The sequence below is a fragment of the Hyla sarda genome, unplaced genomic scaffold (assembly GCF_029499605.1).
Source record: "Hyla sarda isolate aHylSar1 unplaced genomic scaffold, aHylSar1.hap1 scaffold_653, whole genome shotgun sequence".
Lineage (NCBI taxonomy): Eukaryota > Metazoa > Chordata > Amphibia > Anura > Hylidae > Hyla > Hyla sarda.
Window position 1 is genome coordinate 142,531 of NW_026610668.1, and position 22,664 is coordinate 165,194.

General features: G+C 44.2%; 8 non-coding genes across 8 annotated transcripts; all 8 read left to right on the top strand.

The window, feature by feature from the left end:
• Positions 1-1,295: 1,295 nt before the first annotated feature.
• LOC130342575 (U2 spliceosomal RNA) lies at positions 1,296-1,488 on the top strand. The gene has a single exon (XR_008882189.1). It is a non-coding gene; the product is annotated as a U2 spliceosomal RNA (small nuclear RNA).
• Positions 1,489-3,576: 2,088 nt separating this feature from the next.
• Positions 3,577-3,767, top strand: LOC130342589 (U2 spliceosomal RNA). The gene has a single exon (XR_008882203.1). It is a non-coding gene; the product is annotated as a U2 spliceosomal RNA (small nuclear RNA).
• A 2,078-nt stretch (positions 3,768-5,845) lies between these two features.
• On the top strand, positions 5,846-6,036 carry LOC130342586 (U2 spliceosomal RNA). The gene has a single exon (XR_008882200.1). It is a non-coding gene; the product is annotated as a U2 spliceosomal RNA (small nuclear RNA).
• Positions 6,037-8,135: 2,099 nt separating this feature from the next.
• LOC130342561 (U2 spliceosomal RNA) lies at positions 8,136-8,325 on the top strand. Its single transcript, XR_008882177.1, has one exon. It is a non-coding gene; the product is annotated as a U2 spliceosomal RNA (small nuclear RNA).
• Positions 8,326-10,424: 2,099 nt separating this feature from the next.
• On the top strand, positions 10,425-10,616 carry LOC130342572 (U2 spliceosomal RNA). The gene has a single exon (XR_008882187.1). It is a non-coding gene; the product is annotated as a U2 spliceosomal RNA (small nuclear RNA).
• Positions 10,617-12,689: 2,073 nt separating this feature from the next.
• LOC130342588 (U2 spliceosomal RNA) lies at positions 12,690-12,885 on the top strand. Its single transcript, XR_008882202.1, has one exon. It is a non-coding gene; the product is annotated as a U2 spliceosomal RNA (small nuclear RNA).
• A 6,870-nt stretch (positions 12,886-19,755) lies between these two features.
• On the top strand, positions 19,756-19,950 carry LOC130342591 (U2 spliceosomal RNA). Its single transcript, XR_008882206.1, has one exon. It is a non-coding gene; the product is annotated as a U2 spliceosomal RNA (small nuclear RNA).
• A 2,099-nt stretch (positions 19,951-22,049) lies between these two features.
• On the top strand, positions 22,050-22,240 carry LOC130342648 (U2 spliceosomal RNA). Its single transcript, XR_008882258.1, has one exon. It is a non-coding gene; the product is annotated as a U2 spliceosomal RNA (small nuclear RNA).
• Positions 22,241-22,664: the final 424 nt, after the last annotated feature.

Sequence of the window (22,664 nt, forward strand, 5' to 3'; positions counted from 1 at the left end):
GTCGCTGAACAGTCGCTTTTTATGTATTCAGCACCTATGTATAATGTTGTAAAAATGCTCTAGAAGCTAAAGTCGCAGAAATGTCACACATATTTGGCCTGCAACTTTCTGTGCGACAAATTCAGACAGGAAAAATCAGTATAAATCCTTAGAAAATTATCCCCCAGTGTCTCCATCTGCTGGCGGTATTGAATAAGCATTGCTGCACTGATGGGGTATGCATTAGACGAAAAAAAAAGAAGAAAAAGAAGAATAATACGCCCAGAAAAGAGGCGAAAAGGAGAAAAACGTAAAAAAACGTGAAAAAAAAGTAAGAGGAAGAGAAGGGAAAAAAAGGTGGAAATGGGTTTAAAAGTGATTTTCGGCGGAGGAAATATATATATATATATATATATATATATATATATATATATATATATATGCGCACACACACACATAGATATAAACGTATTCTCCGTTGAGATATTGCAGCCGCTGCTGTGTCCAGGCCCAGGAGCCTTAGCACTGTGCTGTGATGTCACTCAATACCACTGACATCACTAGGTGTAAACAACATCTCTCCTTTGCTGTGTATGTGACTATGGAGCTGTTTGGTGATGTCGTCTATTACGGCCTTCATAGAAGCAACAGGAGATTGTTGCATCCATCTTGAACCCTCAGAACTACAGTGCTATGATGTCACTCACTTCCACAGGCCTTGCAGAGTGTAAACAACAACAACCCAGCTTTGTTGTGTATGTAACCAAAGGGATTTGTGATGTCACCTAGAACCTTCACAGCAGCGACAGCTTTATGAGGAGCATCAGCACTGCTCTGCCTGAGCAGAACCATCACCGCCATAGGTTGTCAAATAACCCGGATTTAACCCACACAGGTAAGTCCAATGGGGTGCAGGCATGTCCTCTATGCTTACAGCTTCCCGTGGGTGTTGGTTTGATACCGTTTGGGACAGCCAAGGAGGCATCTGCAGGCAACAAAGGTAGGTGTGTGCTTGTGTGTGTGTTTCCTATGCAGATCCTAAGCCCAGTGTCACATGCAAGTAGGAGGAGTAAGAAGGGTTCCTGGCAAATCCGGGTTATGGATTGCATTTAAAAAGGCCCCGTGGGAGTGCAATGGGGCCCCCTGTCTTGCTGCTTAGCAATAATGGTATGGGTTTAGGTTCTGCTGTGTGTACTGGTGGTTGACTGCCCCCCCAGCCCAGAGTGTGCATGGAAAATTGTCTGGCAGCCTCCCTGACAGCAAGCAGTGATAGTGCCCATGAAGGGGACCTTGTTGGGCCCGCCCCTTTCACGGTTATCGCTTCTCGGCCTTTTGGCTAAGATCAAGTGTAGTATCTGTTCTTATCAGTTTAATATCTGATACGTCCCCTATCTGGGGGACCATATATTAAATGGATTTTTGAGAACGGGGGCCGATTTCGAAGCTTGCTTCCGTTCGCCCTATGCATTGACCCGATATGGCAGTATCTTCGGGTACAGTGCACCACCCCCCTTACAGGTTAAAAAGAAAGATTCCTACTTTCATTGCTACCTGCTTGCTGGCTAGCCAGCTAGCCAGCCCTGTGGGCCTTGCTGCTGCTGCAGCCAAAAACAAAGGTGGTGCTGCTGCTGCTTCTGCTGCTTCTGCTTCTGCTTGTGTCTGGCCCCTGTTGGAGCGTCCAGGCACAGGACTTCTGCTGCTGCTGACTAAATGGCCTCCTTAATTGGATCATTTGAGTAGCCAGCACACCTGTGCAGGTAGGGCATGACATGATAGGCAGCTGCCTTGATAGCGGGTGGGTGCTGAATGTTCCTAATTGACAAAATAAGATTAATGCTTATGAAGAAATATAAAATCTCATCCCTTCCCCAATATCGCGCCCACACCCCTACCCTTAATTCCCTGGTTGAACGTGATGGACATATGTCTTTTTTCGACCGTACTAACTATGTAACTATGTAACATAACATGGGGGGGGGGGGGGGGGGGTCTCCTGGCTGTTCACCACAGGTGTGTCATTGCTGTACATTGACCATGCATTGCTTCTGTGGTATTGCAAAGGCAAAGACAAATGCTTCCAGCCATCCATTGCACTAATGGATTGGTCATCAGCTGGCTGTCTATGTCCCGCATCAATATAGACCAAAGTACAGAGGGTTAGGCTATGCTATTGTGCACCTACCTGATGCATCAGAAGGTGCGAGGCCCTTGCTAAATTCTGTGCACAGACTTTGAGATCTATGCTTTAGACTGTATCTAAACCTGCTCCAACATGGACTGACATTCTGGCCTACTTTCAGCCGATGCGACTTGTCTGTCGCTGAACAGTCGCCTTTTTATGTATTCAAGCACCTATGTATAATGTTGTAAAAATGCTCTAGAAGCTAAAGTCGCAGAAATGTCACACATATTTGGCCTGCAACTTTCTGTGCGACAAATTCAGACAGGAAAAATCAGTATAAAATCCTTAGAAAATTATCCCCCAGTGTCTCCATCTGCTGGCGGTATTGAATAAGCATTGCTGCACTGATGGGGTATGCATTAGACGAAAAAAAAGAAGAAAAAGAAGATAATACGCCCAGAAAAGAGGCGAAAAGGAGAAAAACGTAAAAAACGTGAAAAAAAAGTAAGAGGAAGAGAAGGGAAAAAAAAGGTGGAAATGGGTTTTAAAAGTGATTTCGGCGGAGAAAGATATATATATATATATATATATATATATATATGCGCACACACACACATAGATATAAACGTATTCTCCGTTGAGATATTGCAGCCGCTGCTGTGTCCAGGCCCAGGAGCCTTAGCACTGTGCTGTGATGTCACTCAATACCACTGACATCACTAGGTGTAAACAACATCTCTCCTTTGCTGTGTATGTGACTATGGAGCTGTTTGGTGATGTCGTCTATTACGGCCTCATAGAAGCAACAGGAGATTGTGCATCCATCTTGAACCCTCAGAACTACAGTGCTATGATGTCACTCACTTCCACAGGGCCTTGCACGAGTGTAAACAACAACAACCAGCTTTGTTGTGTATGTAACCAAAGGGATTTGTGATGTCACCTAGACCTTCACAGCAGCGACAGCTTTATGAGGAGCATCAGCACTGCTCTGCCTGAGCAGAACCATCACCGCCATAGGTTGTCAAAATAACCCGGATTTAACCACACCAGGTAAGTCCAATGGGGTGCAGGCATGTCCTCTATGCTTACAGCTTCCCGTGGGTGTTGGGTTTGATACCGTTTGGGGACAGCCAAGGAGGCATCTGCAGGCAACAAAGGTAGGTGTGTGCTTGTGTGTGTGTTTCCTATGCAGATTCCTAAGCCCAGTGTCACATTGCAAGTAGGAGGAGTAAGAAGGGTTCCTGGCAAATCCGGGTTATGGATTGCATTTAAAAAGGCCCCGGGGGAGTGCAATGGGCCCCTGTCTTGCTGCTTAGCAATAATGGTATGGGTTTAGGTTCTGCTGTGTGTACTGGTGGTTGACTGCCCCCCAGCCCAGATTGTGCATGGAAAATTGTCTGGCAGCCTCCCTGACAGCAAGCAGTGATAGTGCCCATGAAGGGGACCTTGTTGGGCCCGCCCCTTTCACGGTTATCGCTTCTCGCCTTTGGCTAAGATCAAGTGTAGTATCTGTTCTTATCAGTTTAATATCTGATACGTCCCCTATCTGGGGACCATATATTAAATGGATTTTGTGAGAACGGGGGCCGATTTTCGAAGCTTGCTTCCGTCGCCCTATGCATTGACCCGATATGGCAGTATCTTCGGGTACAGTGCACCACCCCCTTACAGGGTTAAAAAGAAAGATTCCTACTTTCATTGCTACCTGCTTGCTGGCTAGCCAGCTAGCCAGCCCTGTGGGCCTTGCTGCTGCTGCTGCTTCTGGCTGCTTCTGCTTCTGCTTGTGTCTGGCCCCTGTTGGAGCGTCCAGGCACAGGACTTCTGCTGCTGCTGACTAAATGGCACTCCTTAATTGGATCATTTGAGTAGCCAGCACACCTGTGCAGGTAGGGCATGACAATGATAGGCAGCTGCCTTGATAGCGGGTGGGTGCTGAATGTTCCTAATTGACAAAATAAGATTAATGCTTATGAAGAAATATAAAATCTCATCCCTTCCCCCAATATCGCGCCACACCCCTACCCCTTAATTCCCTGGTTGAACGTGATGGACATATGTCTTTTTTCGACCGTACTAACTATGGTAACTATGTAACATAACATGGGGGGGGGGGGGGGGGGTCTCCTGGCTGTTCACCACAGGTGTGTCATTGCTGTAACATTGACCATTGCATTGCTTCTGTGGTATTGCAAAGGCAAAGACAAATTCTTCCAGCCATCCATTTGCACTAATGGATTGGTCATCAGCTGGCTGTCTATGTCCCGCATCAATATAGACCAAAGTACAGAGGGTTAGGCTATGCTATTGTTGCACCTACCTGATGCATCAGAAGTGCGAGGCCCTTGCTAAATTCTGTGCACAGACTTTGAGATCTATGCTTTAGACTGTATCTAAACCTGCTCCAACATGGACCTGACATTCTGGCCTACTTTCAGCCGATGCGACTTGTCTGTCGCCTGAACAGTCGCTTTTTATGTATTCAGCACCTATGTATAATGTTGTAAAAATGCTCTAGAAGCTAAAGTCGCAGAAATGTCACACATATTTGGCCTGCAACTTTCTGTGCAACAAATTCAGACAGAAAAATCAGTATAAATCCTTAGAAATTATCCCCCAGTGTCTCCATCTGCTTGGCGGTATTGAATAAGCATTGCTGCACTGATGGGGTATGCATTAGACGAAAAAAAAGAAGAAAAAGAAGAAGAATACGCCCAGAAAAGAGGCGAAAAGGAGAAAAACGTAAAAAAACGTGAAAAAAAAGTAAGAGGAAGAGAAGGGAAAAAAAGGTGGAAATGGGTTTAAAAGTGATTTCGGCGGAGAGAAATATATATATATATATATATATATATATATATATATATATATATGCGCACACACACACATAGATATAAACGTATTCTCCGTTGAGATATTGCAGCCGCTGCTGTGTCCAGGCCCAGGATCCTTAGCACTGTGCTGTGATGTCACTCAATACCACTGACATCACTAGGTGTAAACAACATCTCTCCTTTGCTGTGTATGTGACTATGGAGCTGTTTGGTGATGTCGTCTATTACGGCCTTCATAGAAGCAACAGGAGATTGTTGCATCCATCTTGAACCCTCAGAACTACAGTGCTATGATGTCACTCACTTCCACAGCCTTGCAGAGTGTAAACAACAACAACCCAGCTTTGTTGTGTATGTAACCAAAGGGATTTGTGATGTCACCTAGAACCTTCACAGCAGCGACAGCTTTATGAGGGAGCATCAGCACTGCTCTGCCTGAGCAGAACCATCACCGCCATAGGTTGTCAAATAACCCGGATTTAACCCACACAGGTAAGTCCAATGGGGTGCAGGCATGTCCTCTATGCTTACAGCTTCCCGTGGGTGTTGGTTTGATACCGTTTGGGGAACAGCCAAGGAGGCATCTGCAGGCAACAAAGGTAGGTGTGTGCTTGTGTGTGTGTTTTCCTATGCAGATCCTAAGCCCAGTGTCACATGCAAGTAGGAGGAGTTAAGAAGGGTTCCTGGCAAATCCGGGTTATGGATTGCATTTAAAAAGGCCCCGTGGGTGTGCAATGGGCCCCTGTCTTGCTGCTTAGCAATAATGGTATGGGTTTAGGTTCTGCTGTGTGTACTGTGGTTGACTGCCCCCCAGCCCAGAGTGTGCATGGAAAATTGTCTGGCAGCCTCCCTGACAGCAAGCAGTGATAGTGCCCATGAAGGGGACCTTGTTGGGCCCGCCCCTTTCACGGTTATCGCTTCTCGGCCTTTTGGCTAAGATCAAGTGTAGTATCTGTTCTTATCAGTTTAATATCTGATACGTCGCCTATCTGGGGACCATATATTAAATGGATTTTTGAGAACGGGGGCCGATTTCGAAGCTTGCTTCCGTCGCCCTATGCATTGACCCGATATGGCAGTATCTTCGGGTACAGTGCACCACCCCCTTACAGGGTTAAAAAGAAAGATTCCTACTTTCATTGCTACCTGCTTGCTGGCTAGCCAGCTAGCCAGCCCTGTGGGCCTTGCTGCTGCTGCAGCCAAAAAACAAAAGGTGGTGCTGCTGCTGCTTCTTGCTGCTTCTGCTTCTGCTTGTGTCTGGCCCCTGTTGGAGCGTCCAGGCACAGGACTTCTGCTGCTGCTGACTAAATGGCCTCCTTAATTGGATCATTTGAGTAGCCAGCACACCTGTGCAGGTAGGGCATGACATGATAGGCAGCTGCCTTGATAGCGGGTGGGTGCTGAATGTCCTAATTGACAAAATAAGATTAATGCTTATGAAGAAATATAAAATCCTCATCCCTTCCCCAATATCGCGCCACACCCCTACCCCCTTAATTCCCCTGGTTGAACGTGATGGACATATGTCTTTTTTCGACCGTACTAACTATGTAACTATGTAACATAACATGGGGGGGGGGGGGGGGGGGGGTCTCCTGGCTGTTCACACAGGTGTGTCATTGCTGTACATTGACCATGCATTGCTTCTGTGGTATTGCAAAGGCAAAGACAAATGCTTCCAGCCATCCATTGCACTAATGGATTGGTCATCAGCTGGCTGTCTATGTCCCGCATCAATATAGACCAAAGTACAGAGGGTTAGGCTATGCTATTGTGCACCTACCTGATGCATCAGAAGGTGCGAGGCCCTTGCTAAATTCTGTGCACAGACTTTGAGATCTATGCTTTAGACTGTATCTAAACCTGCTCCAACATGGACTGACATTCTGGCCTACTTTCAGCCGATGCGACTTGTCTGTCGCTGAACAGTCGCTTTTTATGTATTCAGCACCTATGTATAATGTTGTAAAAATGCTCTAGAAGCTAAAGTCGCAGAAATGTCACACATATTTGGCCTGCAACTTTCTGTGCGACAAATTCAGACAGGAAAAATCAGTATAAATCCTTAGAAATTATCCCCCAGTGTCTCCATCTGCTGGCGGTATTGAATAAGCATTGCTGCACTGATGGGGTATGCATTAGACGAAAAAAAGAAGAAAAAGAAGAATAATACGCCCAGAAAAGAGGCGAAAAGGAGAAAAACGTAAAAAAACGTGAAAAAAAAGTAAGAGGAAGAGAAGGGAAAAAAAGGTGGAAATGGGTTTAAAAGTGATTTCGGCGGAGAAATATATATATATATATATATATATATATATATTATATATATATATGCGCACACACACACATAGATATAAACGTATTCTCCGTTGAGATATTGCAGCCGCTGCTGTGTCCAGGCCCAGGAGCCTTAGCACTGTGCTGTGATGTCACTCAATACCACTGACATCACTAGGGTGTTAAACAACATCTCTCCTTTGCTGTGTATGTGACTATGGAGCTGTTTGGTGATGTCGTCTATTATGGCCTTCATAGAAGCAACAGGAGATTGTTGCATCCATCTAGAACCCTCAGAACTACAGTGCTATGATGTCACTCACTTCCACAGGCCTTGCAGAGTGTAAACAACAACAACCCAGCTTTGTTGTGTATGTAACCAAAGGGATTTGTGATGTCACCTAGAACCTTCACAGCAGCGACAGCTTTATGAGGAGCATCAGCACTGCTCTGCCTGAGCAGAACCATCACCGCCATAGGTTGTCAAATAACCCGGATTTAACCCACACAGGTAAGTCCAATGGGGTGCAGGCATGTCCTCTATGCTTACAGCTTCCGTGGGTGTTGGTTTGATACCGTTTGGGACAGCCAAGGAGGCAATCTGCAGGCAACAAAGGTAGGTGTGTGCTTGTGTGTGTGTTTCCTATGCAGATCCTAAGCCCAGTGTCACATGCAAGTAGGAGGAGTAAGAAGGGTTCCTGGCAAATCCGGGTTATGGATTGCATTTAAAAAGGCCCCGTGGGAGTGCAATGGGCCCCTGTCTTGCTGCTTAGCAATAATGGTATGGGTTTAGGTTCTGCTGTGTGTACTGGTGGTTGACTGCCCCCCAGCCCAGAGTGTGCATGGAAAATTGTCTGGCAGCCTCCCTGACAGCAAGCAGTGATAGTGCCCATGAAGGGGACCTTGTTGGGCCCGCCCCTTTCACGGTTATCGCTTCTCGGCCTTTTGGCTAAGATCAAGTGTAGTATCTGTTCTTATCAGTTTAATATCTGATACGTCCCCTATCTGGGGACCATATATTAAATGGATTTTTGAGAACGGGGGCGATTTCGAAGCTTGCTTCCGTCGCCCTATGCATTGACCCGATATGGCAGTATCTTCGGGTACAGTGCACCACCCCCTTACAGGGTTAAAAAGAAAGATTCCTACTTTCATTGCTACCTGCTTGCTGGCTAGCCAGCTAGCCAGCCCTGTGGGCCTTGCTGCTGCTGCAGCCAAAAAACAAAAGGTGGTGCTGCTGCTGCTTCTGCTGCTTCTGCTTCTGCTTGTGTCTGGCCCCTGTTGGAGCGTCCAGGCACAGGACTTCTGCTGCTGCTGACTAAATGGCCTCCTTAATTGGATCATTTGAGTAGCCAGCACACCTGTGCAGGTAGGGCATGACATGATAGGCAGCCTGCCTTGATAGCGGGTGGGTGCTGAATGTTCCTAATTGACAAAATAAGATTAATGCTTATGAAGAAATATAAAATCTCATCCCTTCCCCAATATCGCGCCACACCCCTACCCCTTAATTCCCTGGTTGAACGTGATGGACATATGTCTTTTTTCGACCGTACTAACTATGTAACTATGTAACATAACATGGGGGGGGGGGGGGGGGTCTCCTGGCTGTTCACACAGGTGTGTCATTGCTGTACATTGACCATGCATTGCTTCTGTGGTATTGCAAAGGCAAAGACAAATGCTTCCAGCCATCCATTGCACTAATGGATTGGTCATCAGCTGGCTGTCTATGTCCCGCATCAATATAGACCAAAAGTACAGAGGGTTAGGCTATGCTATTGTGCACCTACCTGATGCATCAGAAGGTGCGAGGCCCTTGCTAAATTCCTGTGCACAGACTTTGAGATCTATGCTTTAGACTGTATCTAAACCTGCTCCAACATGGACTGACATTCTGGCCTACTTTCAGCCGATGCGACTTGTCTGTCGCTGAACAGTCGCTTTTTATGTATTCAGCACCTATGATAATGTTGTAAAAATGCTCTAGAAGCTAAAGTCGCAGAAATGTCACACATATTTGGCCTGCAACTTTCTGTGCGACAAATTCAGACAGGAAAAAATCAGTATAAATCCTTAGAAAATTATTCCCCAGTGTCTCCATCTGCTGGCGGTATTGAATAAGCATTGCTGCACTGATGGGGTATGCATTAGACGAAAAAAAAGAAGAAAAAGAAGAATAATACGCCCAGAAAAGAGGCGAAAGGAGAAAAACGTAAAAAAACGTGAAAAAAAGTAAGAGGAAGAGAAGGGAAAAAAAGGTGGAAATGGGTTTAAAAGTGATTTCGGCGGAGAAATATATATATATATACTATATATATATATATATATATATATATATATGCGCACACACACACATAGATATAAACGTATTCTCCGTTGAGATATTGCAGCCGCTGCTGTGTCCAGGCCCAGGAGCCTTAGCACTGTGCTGTGATGTCACTCAATACCACTGACATCACTAGGTGTAAACAACATCTCTCCTTTGCTGTGTATGTGACTATGGAGCTGTTTGGTGAGTGGTCGTCTATTACGGCCTTCATAGAAGCAACAGGAGATTGTTGCATCCATCTTGAACCCTCAGAACTACAGTGCTATGATGTCACTCACTTCCACAGGCCTTGCAGAGTGTAAACAACAACAACCCAGCTTTGTTGTGTATGTAACCCAAGGGATTTGTGATGTCACCTAGAACCTTCACAGCAGCGACAGCTTTATGAGGAGCATCAGCACTGCTCTGCCTGAGCAGAACCATCACCGCCATAGGTTGTCAAATAACCCGGATTTAACCCACACAGGTAAGTCCAATGGGGTGCAGGCATGTCCTCTATGCTTACAGCTTCCGTGGGTGTTGGTTTGATACCGTTTGGGGACAGCCAAGGAGGCATCTGCAGGCAACAAAGGTAGGTGTGTGCTTGTGTGTGTGTTTCCTATGCAGATCCTAAGCCCAGTGTCACATGCAAGTAGGAGGAGTAAGAAGGGTTCCTGGCAAATCCGGGTTATGGATTGCATTTAAAAAGGGCCCCGTGGGAGTGCAATGGGCCCCTGTCTTGCTGCTTAGCAATAATGGTATGGGTTTAGGTTCTGCTGTGTGTACTGGTGGTTGACTGCCCCCCAGCCCAGAGTGTGCATGGAAAATTGTCTGGCAGCCTCCCTGACAGCAAGCAGTGATAGTGCCCATGAAGGGGACCTTGTTGGGCCCGCCCCCTTTCACGGTTATCGCTTCTCGGCCTTTTGGCTAAGATCAAGTGTAGTATCTGTTCTTATCAGTTTAATATCTGATACGTCCCCTATCTGGGGACCATATATTAAATGGATTTTTGAGAACGGGGGGCCGATTTCGAAGCTTGCTTCCGTCGCCCTATGCATTGACCCGATATGGCAGTATCTTCGGGTACAGTGCACCACCCCCTTACAGGGTTTAAAAAGAAAGATTCCTACTTTCATTGCTACCTGCTTGCTGGCTAGCCAGCTAGCCAGCCCTGTGGGCCTTGCTGCTGCTGCAGCCAAAAAACAAAAGGTGGTGCTGCTGCTGCTTCTGCTGCTTCTGCTTCTGCTTGTGTCTGGCCCCTGTTGGAGCGTCCAGGCACAGGACTTCTGCTGCTGCTGACTAAATGGCCTCCTTAATTGGATCATTTGAGTAGCCAGCACACCTGTGCAGGTAGGGGCATGACATGATAGGCAGCTGCCTTGATAGCGGGTGGGTGCTGAGATGTTCCTAATTGACAAACATAAGATTAATGCTTATGAAGAAATATAAAATCTCATCCCTTCCCCAATATCGCGCCACACTAATTCCCTGGTTGAACGTGATGGACATATGTCTTTTTTCGACCGTACTAACTATGTAACTATGTAACATAACATGGGGGGGGGGGGGGGGTCTCCTGGCTGTTCACACAGGTGTGTCATTGCTGTACATTGACCATGCATTGCTTCTGTGGTATTGCAAAGGCAAAGACAAATGCTTCCAGCCATCCATTGCACTAATGGATTGGTCATCAGCTGGCTGTCTATGTCCCGCATCAATATAGACCAAAGTACAGAGGGTTAGGCTATGCTATTGTGCACCTACCTGATGCATCAGAAGGTGCGAGGCCCTTGCTAAATTCTGTGCACAGACTTTGAGATCTATGCTTTAGACTGTATCTAAACCTGCTCCAACATGGACTGACATTCTGGCCTACTTTCAGCCGATGCGACTTGTCTGTCGCTGAACAGTCGCTTTTTATGTATTCAGCACCTATGTATAATGTTGTAAAAATGCTCTAGAAGCTAAAGTCGCAGAAATGTCACACATATTTGGCCTGCAACTTTCTGTGCGACAAATTCAGACAGGAAAAATCAGTATAAATCCTTAGAAAATTATCCCCCAGTGTCTCCATCTGCTGGCGGTATTGAATAAGCATTGCTGCACTGATGGGGTATGCATTAGACGAAAAAAAAGAAGAAAAAGAAGAATAATACGCCCAGAAAAGAGGCGAAAAGGAGAAAAACGTAAAAAAACGTGAAAAAAAAGTAAGAGGAAGAGAAGGGAAAAAAAGGTGGAAATGGGTTTAAAAGTGATTTCGGCGGAGAAATATATATATATATATATATATATATATATATGCGCACACACACACATAGATATAAACGTATTCTCCGTTGAGATATTGCAGCCGCTGCTGTGTCCAGGCCCAGGAGCCTTAGCACTGTGCTGTGATGTCACTCAATACCACTGACATCACTAGGTGTAAACAACATCTCTCCTTTGCTGTGTATGTGACTATGGAGCTGTTTGGTGATGTCGTCTATTACGGCCTTCATAGAAGCAACAGGAGATTGTTGCATCCATCTTGAACCCTCAGAACTACAGTGCTATGATGTCACTCACTTCCACAGGCCTTGCAGAGTGTAAACAACAACAACCCAGCTTTGTTGTGTATGTAACCAAAGGGATTTGTGATGTCACCTAGAACCTTCACAGCAGCGACAGCTTTATGAGGAGCATCAGCACTGCTCTGCCTGAGCAGAACCATCACCGCCATAGGTTGTCAAATAACCCGGATTTAACCCACACAGGTAAGTCCAATGGGGTGCAGGCATGTCCTCTATGCTTACAGCTTCCCGTGGGTGTTGGTTTGATACCGTTTGGGGACAGCCAAGGAGGCATCTGCAGGCAACAAAGGTAGGTGTGTGCTTGTGTGTGTGTTTCCTATGCAGATCCTAAGCCCAGTGTCACATGCAAGTAGGAGGAGTAAGAAGGGTTCCTGGCAAATCCGGGTTATGGATTGCATTTAAAAAGGCCCCGTGGGAGTGCAATGGGCCCCTGTCTTGCTGCTTAGCAATAATGGTATGGGTTTAGGTTCTGCTGTGTGTACTGGTGGTTGACTGCCCCCCAGCCCAGAGTGTGCATGGAAAATTGTCTGGCAGCCTCCCTGACAGCAAGCAGTGATAGTGCCCATGAAGGGGACCTTGTTGGGCCCGCCCCTTTCACGGTTATCGCTTCTCGGCCTTTTGGCTAAGATCAAGTGTAGTATCTGTTCTTATCAGTTTAATATCTGATACGTCCCCTATCTGGGGACCATATATTAAATGGATTTTTGAGAACGGGGGCCGATTTCGAAGCTTGCTTCCGTCGCCCTATGCAATGCATTGACCCGATATGGCAGTATCTTCGGGTACAGTGCACCACCCCCTTACAGGGTTAAAAAGAAAGATTCCTACTTTCATTGCTACCTGCTTGCTGGCTAGCCAGCTAGCCAGCCCTGTGGGCCTTGCTGCTGCTGCAGCCAAAAAACAAAAGGTGGTGCTGCTGCTGCTTCTGCTGCTTCTGCTTCTGCTTGTGTCTGGCCCCTGTTGGAGCGTCCAGGCACAGGACTTCTGCTGCTGCTGACTAAATGGCCTCCTTAATTGGATCATTTGAGTAGCCAGCACACCTGTGCAGGTAGGGCATGACATGATAGGCAGCTGCCTTGATAGCGGGTGGGTGCTGAATGTTCCTAATTGACAAAATAAGATTAATGCTTATGAAGAAATATAAAATCTCATCCCTTCCCCAATATCGCGCCACACCCCTACCCCTTAATTCCCTGGTTGAACGTGATGGACATATGTCTTTTTTCGACCGTACTAACTATGTAACTATGTAACATAACATGGGGGGGGGGGGGGGGGGGGGTCTCCTGGCTGTTCACACAGGTGTGTCATTGCTGTACATTGACCATGCATTGCTTCTGTGGTATTGCAAAGGCAAAGACAAATGCTTCCAGCCATCCATTGCACTAATGGATTGGTCATCAGCTGGCTGTCTATGTCCCGCATCAATATAGACCAAAGTACAGAGGGTTAGGCTATGCTATTGTGCACCTACCTGATGCATCAGAAGGTGCGAGGCCCTTGCTAAATTCTGTGCACAGACTTTGAGATCTATGCTTTAGACTGTATCTAAACCTGCTCCAACATGGACTGACATTCTGGCCTACTTTCAGCCGATGCGACTTGTCTGTCGCTGAACAGTCGCTTTTTATGTATTCAGCACCTATGTATAATGTTGTAAAAATGCTCTAGAAGCTAAAGTCGCAGAAATGTCACACATATTTGGCCTGCAACTTTCTGTGCGACAAATTCAGACAGGAAAAATCAGTATAAATCCTTAGAAAATTATCCCCCAGTGTCTCCATCTGCTGGCGGTATTGAATAAGCATTGCTGCACTGATGGGGTATGCATTAGACGAAAAAAAAGAAGAAAAAGAAGAATAATACGCCCAGAAAAGAGGCGAAAAGGAGAAAAACGTAAAAAAACGTGAAAAAAAAGTAAGAGGAAGAGAAGGGAAAAAAAGGTGGAAATGGGTTTAAAAGTGATTTCGGCGGAGAATATATATATATATATATATATATATATATATATATATATATATATGCGCACACACACACATAGATATAAACGTATTCTCCGTTGAGATATTGCAGCCGCTGCTGTGTCCAGGCCCAGGAGCCTTAGCACTGTGCTGTGATGTCACTCAATACCACTGACATCACTAGGTGTAAACAACATCTCTCCTTTGCTGTGTATGTGACTATGGAGCTGTTTGGTGATGTCGTCTATTACGGCCTTCATAGAAGCAACAGGAGATTGTTGCATCCATCTTGAACCCTCAGAACTACAGTGCTATGATGTCACTCACTTCCACAGGCCTTGCAGAGTGTAAACAACAACAACCCAGCTTTGTTGTGTATGTAACCAAAGGGATTTGTGATGTCACCTAGAACCTTCACAGCAGCGACAGCTTTATGAGGAGCATCAGCACTGCTCTGCCTGAGCAGAACCATCACCGCCATAGGTTGTCAAATAACCCGGATTTAACCCACACAGGTAAGTCCAATGGGGTGCAGGCATGTCCTCTATGCTTACAGCTTCCCGTGGGTGTTGGTTTGATACCGTTTGGGGACAGCCAAGGAGGCATCTGCAGGCAACAAAGGTAGGTGTGTGCTTGTGTGTGTGTTTCCTATGCAGATCCTAAGCCCAGTGTCACATGCAAGTAGGAGGAGTAAGAAGGGTTCCTGGCAAATCCGGGTTATGGATTGCATTTAAAAAGGCCCCGTGGGAGTGCAATGGGCCCCTGTCTTGCTGCTTAGCAATAATGGTATGGGTTTAGGTTCTGCTGTGTGTACTGGTGGTTGACTGCCCCCCAGCCCAGAGTGTGCATGGAAAATTGTCTGGCAGCCTCCCTGACAGCAAGCAGTGATAGTGCCCATGAAGGGGACCTTGTTGGGCCCGCCCCTTTCACGGTTATCGCTTCTCGGCCTTTTGGCTTAGATCTTGTATCTTGTCAAGGGGCTCTGAGTTCGTCGAACCTTCGGCCTTGAGGCATCGGCGGTTTTTTAGCCGTCTTAAGCCTCATGCTGCTATAGGAGGAGGACTTACAAAGAACGGGAAGGCGATCCCCCATGGCGACCCTTAGGTTTGCTGCGCATACTGAAACTCGGATTAAGAACACCTTCCGTATTGAAGTGGATGAGGAGAAAAAGGAGAAGATGACTTTGGAATTTTTTGTCAAGAGAATTATGCTGGATTTATTGCACATTCAGAGAGAAGATGTGTTTTGCCTAAAAGACCCAGGTAAAGGACTTTTCATTCTTACCTTGACTTCCGCATCTGCATGTGACCATATGTTTGAGAAAGTTCGGGAGCTTGCCAATGAGGAGGATATGAAAGGACTTGTTTTCATTGCTCTATATTCTAATGGTGATGTTCCACTGGTGGTTACTATGCACGATCCATACGTGGATATAAGAGACATTGTCTTATTTTTAAACCAATATTGTACGGAAGTCAAATACTCTCATAAAATAATGAATGCAATGGACTTTTGGACTGGAAAGCATAAGTTTGCTGTTAAGTTCAGAGAAGATGTGAGAGGAATTGGAGGTCTGTGTCGCCCACCTGCAAATTTTTTAATTGGGCGTAAACGTGGCTATTTATTCTACCCTGGGATGCCGTATTATTGCAGGAAATGCCATGAATATGGTCATACACAAGAATCTTGCAAAGAGGAAGTGGTTATTTGCAAAAGATGTGGCCAAAAAGGCCACACCACTTTGGACTGTCAAAATGAGATTCTGTGTAATGTGTGTAAGCAGAAAGGACACGCTTTTAAGGATTGTCCTCAACGCTCCTGGGCCAATATTGTGGCTACGTCGGCTGGTCCCTCGATGAGGAAGAGCTCCATGGATGCTGTGCCTGTGCCTAAGACCCACACCCTGAAAGTGATGCCTGAGTCTTCTGCTACCGGAATTCCTGTGATACCTGCTGTGGCTCATGTCTCCAAAAGCATTGTGTCCCCGGGGAAGGTCGTGGGACCTGAGACAGAAGTGAGGGGTTCTCCTCTCATGGAAGTTGAGGGTCCTGGACCGCCCAGAAGGGATACAGAGGAGATGGATGTAGAAGAACGGCGAAAGAGGAAAAGCAGAGACCGGAAAGAGGAAAAGGGCCTTAACATCAAAAGGAGTGGTCGAGTTAGTGCGGACGAGGGGAACGTGGAGATTGTCTGCCAAAAGGTTATAACAGCATCCGACCCTGTTAATATTGAGGAATTTGTGTCACCACCTACAGATTGGGGTTCTTTGTCTGAGGATAATGAATGACCCAGGAGCTACCAAGTGTTAATATCTCCTCCTTCAATGTGAGGAGTTTGAAGAGCCCAGAGAGGAGGGCTGCTTTATTTTCTTTCTTGTCTTCTTTGCCTACAGACATTTTATTTTTACAGGAATGTGCCATTGATTATGATATCAATTATTCATCTTTGAGATCTGAATGGACTCTTGGCCCGTCTGTGTGGTCAGGGGATAATGAGAGGAAAGTGACTGGTGTTGGCATACTGTTCAAGAGCAGTGAGTATAAAGTTACCTCCTTCACAGACATTGTACCCGGTAGAGCCCTGCTCGTTCATATTATTTATAATGACATGAATATGAGACTTTTAAATGTATATGCCTCTCCAGATAAGGATGAAAGATCTGATTTATTAGAGAAAATTCAGTTTTATTTACCGGGTTCATCCCCGCTTATCATCGCTGGTGATTTTAATTGTATAATGGCAGGAGAGGAGCGGGCTGGAGGATCTGAACAAAGGAAAGATAAGACTGAAAAACAACTAAAGGATTTTATAGTTGATTTTAATTTAAAAGATTTGTGGAGAACCTCTTTCCCTAATGACCCTGGGTATACCTGGGGGAATAGCCTTTATATGTCAAGGATTGATTATATTTTTGCTTCTGGATTTGCATTTTATGGGAATATGCAATTGACTTCTACCTTTTTTTCAGATCATAAGATTTTATCTGCTACATGTAAGTTTGATGGGGTTTGCAGAGCCAAAGGAGTCTGGCGTCTGAATGTCTCTTTGCTTGAAGATGAAGAAATTAAATGTAATTTTATCTATCTTTTTAAAAAATTGCAGAACTCAAGGACTAATTTTAATTCTCTTTTAGCATGGTGGGAATTCTGCAAGGTAAAATTTAAAGAGTATTTTATTAAGATGGGTGTTAAAAAAACAAAAGAGAAATTGAAATGGTATAGAGATCTTAACACAAAACTACAAACCTATTATCAACTCAAAGAGCTGGGTGTATATGTAGACGATCTGATTTTAAGTGTTAAAAGTGATATTCAGAAGGCTATAACTAACAAAGGGAAAGAAATAATTTTTAACTCCAAAGTTGAATGTAAAGAGAAGGATGAAAAGTGTACAAGATTCTTTTTTAAAAAGGTAATGGAAACAAAAAAGTTAATGATTAACATTGAGGATGAAACTACTAATGTAGGAATGTTATCCAAAGCTAAATCCTTTTATCAAGATCTGTTTAATGAGAAACCCATTGATATATCTGCTGCTAATTTTCTCCTAAGCACTTTAGATTGTGGTTTAAGTAAGGAGGACCAAGATGCACTTTGCACAGAAGTAAGATGCCAAGAATTAGAAATTGCTGCTAAAAGTTTATCCACAGGTAAAACACCAGGTTCTGATGGACTTCCTGTAGAGTTTTATAAAACCTTTTGGGAAATTTTTAAAGATGATTTGCTTAATATTTTTAAGGAGGCTTTTAATTCTGATGTTCTACCTTTATCTTGGAGGAGTGGTATAGTGTCTCTGATCCCCAAAAAGGGGGATAGGAACAGCTTAGAAAATTGGAGACCAATTACGCTTCTTAATGTTGATTATAAGATTATGTCAAAAATTTTTGTTAACAGAATGAAGCCATTTTTGCACAAGGTCATCCATGTGGATCAGGTATGTGGTGTCCCAGGAAGGAGTGTAGCTGAACCTTTAAATGCTATTAGGGACGTCATATGGTATCAGCAAGAGCGGAATCAAAATATAGCCATTCTATCTCTAGATTTTCATAAAGCGTTCGATAGAGTATCACATTGTTTTTTATGGATGGTTTTACAACGCATGGGTTTTCCTAACATACTTATTAAGCAAATTGCTCTCTTATATAAAGGTTCTTTTAGCAGGATTTTAATAAATGGTTTCCTTACAGATTTTATTAATTTATCATCAGGGGTAAAGCAAGGCTGCCCTCTGTCTCCTATACTGTTTATATGTGCAATAGAACCTCTGTTAAACTTAATAAGGAATGATAAAATAATAAAAGGAGTGCCAGTTCCTGGAGGTAATAATGCCACCCTTAAAGTGTGTGGCTATATGGATGATATTAATGTTTTTTGTGAAAGTGCCTTCTCTTTACAAAGAGTTGTTGATGTTACTGATTTCTTTTGTAAAGCTTCTGCTTTTAAACTTAATTTATCTAAATGTGACTGTTTTTATATAGGTAAATGGGAAAACGTGCAAATACCAAACCTAAAATTACAGTCAGAAAAAATAAAAATCCTTGGAGTCATCTTTGATAAAAATAACAATGGTGAGGAAAGTTGGCTAATGGTAAAAGAAAAGGTAAAGAAGAAAGTAGACTTTTGGTCCCTTAGGAAATTATCTTTAGAAGGTAAAATTTTGGTGATTAAGGCTATGCTAATACCCATTATGCTCTATTTAAATATGATTTATCCTCCTAATGAACTTATGTCTAGGCAACTTCAGAGGATTCTCTTTGAGTTTCTATGGAGTTCTAAAGCAGAAAAATTAAAAAGAGATATTATGTATAAGTCACAAAAAAATGGAGGAAAACAGGTTCCCTGTATTAGAAAATTTTTATACTTAAGGTTTTTTAGTTGGTGTTTTAGGGGACTTTTTATGAAAAGTGTATGGTCCTGTTTTTTAAAGTACTCTGCGGGACATATTTTTAGAAGAAGAAAATGGGTGTTTTTATCATTATCTTCTCCTGTACTTTTAACTCCGCCTAAACATTATGCCATCTTAGAAAAAATTATACGTATGTATAACCTTAAAGACTTTGACTTGTTAACCTTGAGGGATGCTCGCAAGATAGAAGTACAGTTAAATTTGCAAGAAGAAATATGTATGGTCTCTAATTTTTCTTATAATAGGTGTGTACAAATATGGAAAAAGGTAAACGAGCCATATCTTTTTAATGAGCACAAGGATTTAGCATGGATGATTATCCATGAGTGTCTTCCGGTAAGATTTTTCCAATATAGAAGAGGTCTAAATGCTGTATGTGTCTGTCCCCGGGAAAATTGCAATATAGATGAAACTGTTTTGCACCTTTTCTGGAATTGTTATTTTGCACAAAAGGTTTTTAGACTAATTGGTTCTTTATTGAAATTCCTAACAGGTCTAAAAGTTTTAAATCATGAAGTTGTTTTATATGGCAAAAGTGATGGAGTTACGAAAGAAAAAGAGAGAATTTTGTGGATTTTTATCAACTGTACAAAAAATGTATTATGGAAAGTTCGTAATATCCTTGTCTTCAAAAGAGATTTTATTTGTGAAAAAGAATGTTTGAAGATGATATACAGTGAAGTTTACTTGTACTATTTAATTGATAAAAAGAGATTTGGGCAGAAAAAAGCATTAGCTATGTGGAATTTACATTTATGGAAAACAGTATTTGAAGTATTGTAAAAATTTTCTTGTGATGTATTTAAGTTTTTGGGTTTTTTTCAATAAAAATGTAAAAAAAAAATCTGTTCTTATCAGTTTAATATCTGATACGTCCCCTATCTGGGGACCATATATTAAATGGATTTTTGAGAACGGGGGCCGATTTCGAAGCTTGCTTCCGTCGCCCTATGCATTGACCCGATATGGCAGTATCTTCGGGTACAGTGCACCACCCCCTTACAGGGTTAAAAAGAAAGATTCCTACTTTCATTGCTACCTGCTTGCTGGCTAGCCAGCTAGCCAGCCCTGTGGGCCTTGCTGCTGCTGCAGCCAAAAAACAAAAGGTGGTGCTGCTGCTGCTTCTGCTGCTTCTGCTTCTGCTTGTGTCTGGCCCCTGTTGGAGCGTCCAGGCACAGGACTTCTGCTGCTGCTGACTAAATGGCCTCCTTAATTGGATCATTTGAGTAGCCAGCACACCTGTGCAGGTAGGGCATGACATGATAGGCAGCTGCCTTGATAGCGGGTGGGTGCTGAATGTTCCTAATTGACAAAATAAGATTAATGCTTATGAAGAAATATAAAATCTCATCCCTTCCCCAATATCGCGCCACACCCCTACCCCTTAATTCCCTGGTTGAACGTGATGGACATATGTCTTTTTTCGACCGTACTAACTATGTAACTATGTAACATAACATGGGGGGGGGGGGGGGGGGGGTCTCCTGGCTGTTCACACAGGTGTGTCATTGCTGTACATTGACCATGCATTGCTTCTGTGGTATTGCAAAGGCAAAGACAAATGCTTCCAGCCATCCATTGCACTAATGGATTGGTCATCAGCTGGCTGTCTATGTCCCGCATCAATATAGACCAAAGTACAGAGGGTTAGGCTATGCTATTGTGCACCTACCTGATGCATCAGAAGGTGCGAGGCCCTTGCTAAATTCTGTGCACAGACTTTGAGATCTATGCTTTAGACTGTATCTAAACCTGCTCCAACATGGACTGACATTCTGGCCTACTTTCAGCCGATGCGACTTGTCTGTCGCTGAACAGTCGCTTTTTATGTATTCAGCACCTATGTATAATGTTGTAAAAATGCTCTAGAAGCTAAAGTCGCAGAAATGTCACACATATTTGGCCTGCAACTTTCTGTGCGACAAATTCAGACAGGAAAAATCAGTATAAATCCTTAGAAAATTATCCCCCAGTGTCTCCATCTGCTGGCGGTATTGAATAAGCATTGCTGCACTGATGGGGTATGCATTAGACGAAAAAAAAGAAGAAAAAGAAGAATAATACGCCCAGAAAAGAGGCGAAAAGGAGAAAAACGTAAAAAAACGTGAAAAAAAAGTAAGAGGAAGAGAAGGGAAAAAAAGGTGGAAATGGGTTTAAAAGTGATTTCGGCGGAGAAATATATATATATATATATATATATATATATATATATATATATATATATGCGCACACACACACATAGATATAAACGTATTCTCCGTTGAGATATTGCAGCCGCTGCTGTGTCCAGGCCCAGGAGCCTTAGCACTGTGCTGTGATGTCACTCAATACCACTGACATCACTAGGTGTAAACAACATCTCTCCTTTGCTGTGTATGTGACTATGGAGCTGTTTGGTGATGTCGTCTATTACGGCCTTCATAGAAGCAACAGGAGATTGTTGCATCCATCTTGAACCCTCAGAACTACAGTGCTATGATGTCACTCACTTCCACAGGCCTTGCAGAGTGTAAACAACAACAACCCAGCTTTGTTGTGTATGTAACCAAAGGGATTTGTGATGTCACCTAGAACCTTCACAGCAGCGACAGCTTTATGAGGAGCATCAGCACTGCTCTGCCTGAGCAGAACCATCACCGCCATAGGTTGTCAAATAACCCGGATTTAACCCACACAGGTAAGTCCAATGGGGTGCAGGCATGTCCTCTATGCTTACAGCTTCCCGTGGGTGTTGGTTTGATACCGTTTGGGGACAGCCAAGGAGGCATCTGCAGGCAACAAAGGTAGGTGTGTGCTTGTGTGTGTGTTTCCTATGCAGATCCTAAGCCCAGTGTCACATGCAAGTAGGAGGAGTAAGAAGGGTTCCTGGCAAATCCGGGTTATGGATTGCATTTAAAAAGGCCCCGTGGGAGTGCAATGGGCCCCTGTCTTGCTGCTTAGCAATAATGGTATGGGTTTAGGTTCTGCTGTGTGTACTGGTGGTTGACTGCCCCCCAGCCCAGAGTGTGCATGGAAAATTGTCTGGCAGCCTCCCTGACAGCAAGCAGTGATAGTGCCCATGAAGGGGACCTTGTTGGGCCCGCCCCTTTCACGGTTATCGCTTCTCGGCCTTTTGGCTAAGATCAAGTGTAGTATCTGTTCTTATCAGTTTAATATCTGATACGTCCCCTATCTGGGGACCATATATTAAATGGATTTTTGAGAACGGGGGCCGATTTCGAAGCTTGCTTCCGTCGCCCTATGCATTGACCCGATATGGCAGTATCTTCGGGTACAGTGCACCACCCCCTTACAGGGTTAAAAAGAAAGATTCCTACTTTCATTGCTACCTGCTTGCTGGCTAGCCAGCTAGCCAGCCCTGTGGGCCTTGCTGCTGCTGCAGCCAAAAAACAAAAGGTGGTGCTGCTGCTGCTTCTGCTGCTTCTGCTTCTGCTTGTGTCTGGCCCCTGTTGGAGCGTCCAGGCACAGGACTTCTGCTGCTGCTGACTAAATGGCCTCCTTAATTGGATCATTTGAGTAGCCAGCACACCTGTGCAGGTAGGGCATGACATGATAGGCAGCTGCCTTGATAGCGGGTGGGTGCTGAATGTTCCTAATTGACAAAATAAGATTAATGCTTATGAAGAAATATAAAATCTCATCCCTTCCCCAATATCGCGCCACACCCCTACCCCTTAATTCCCTGGTTGAACGTGATGGACATATGTCTTT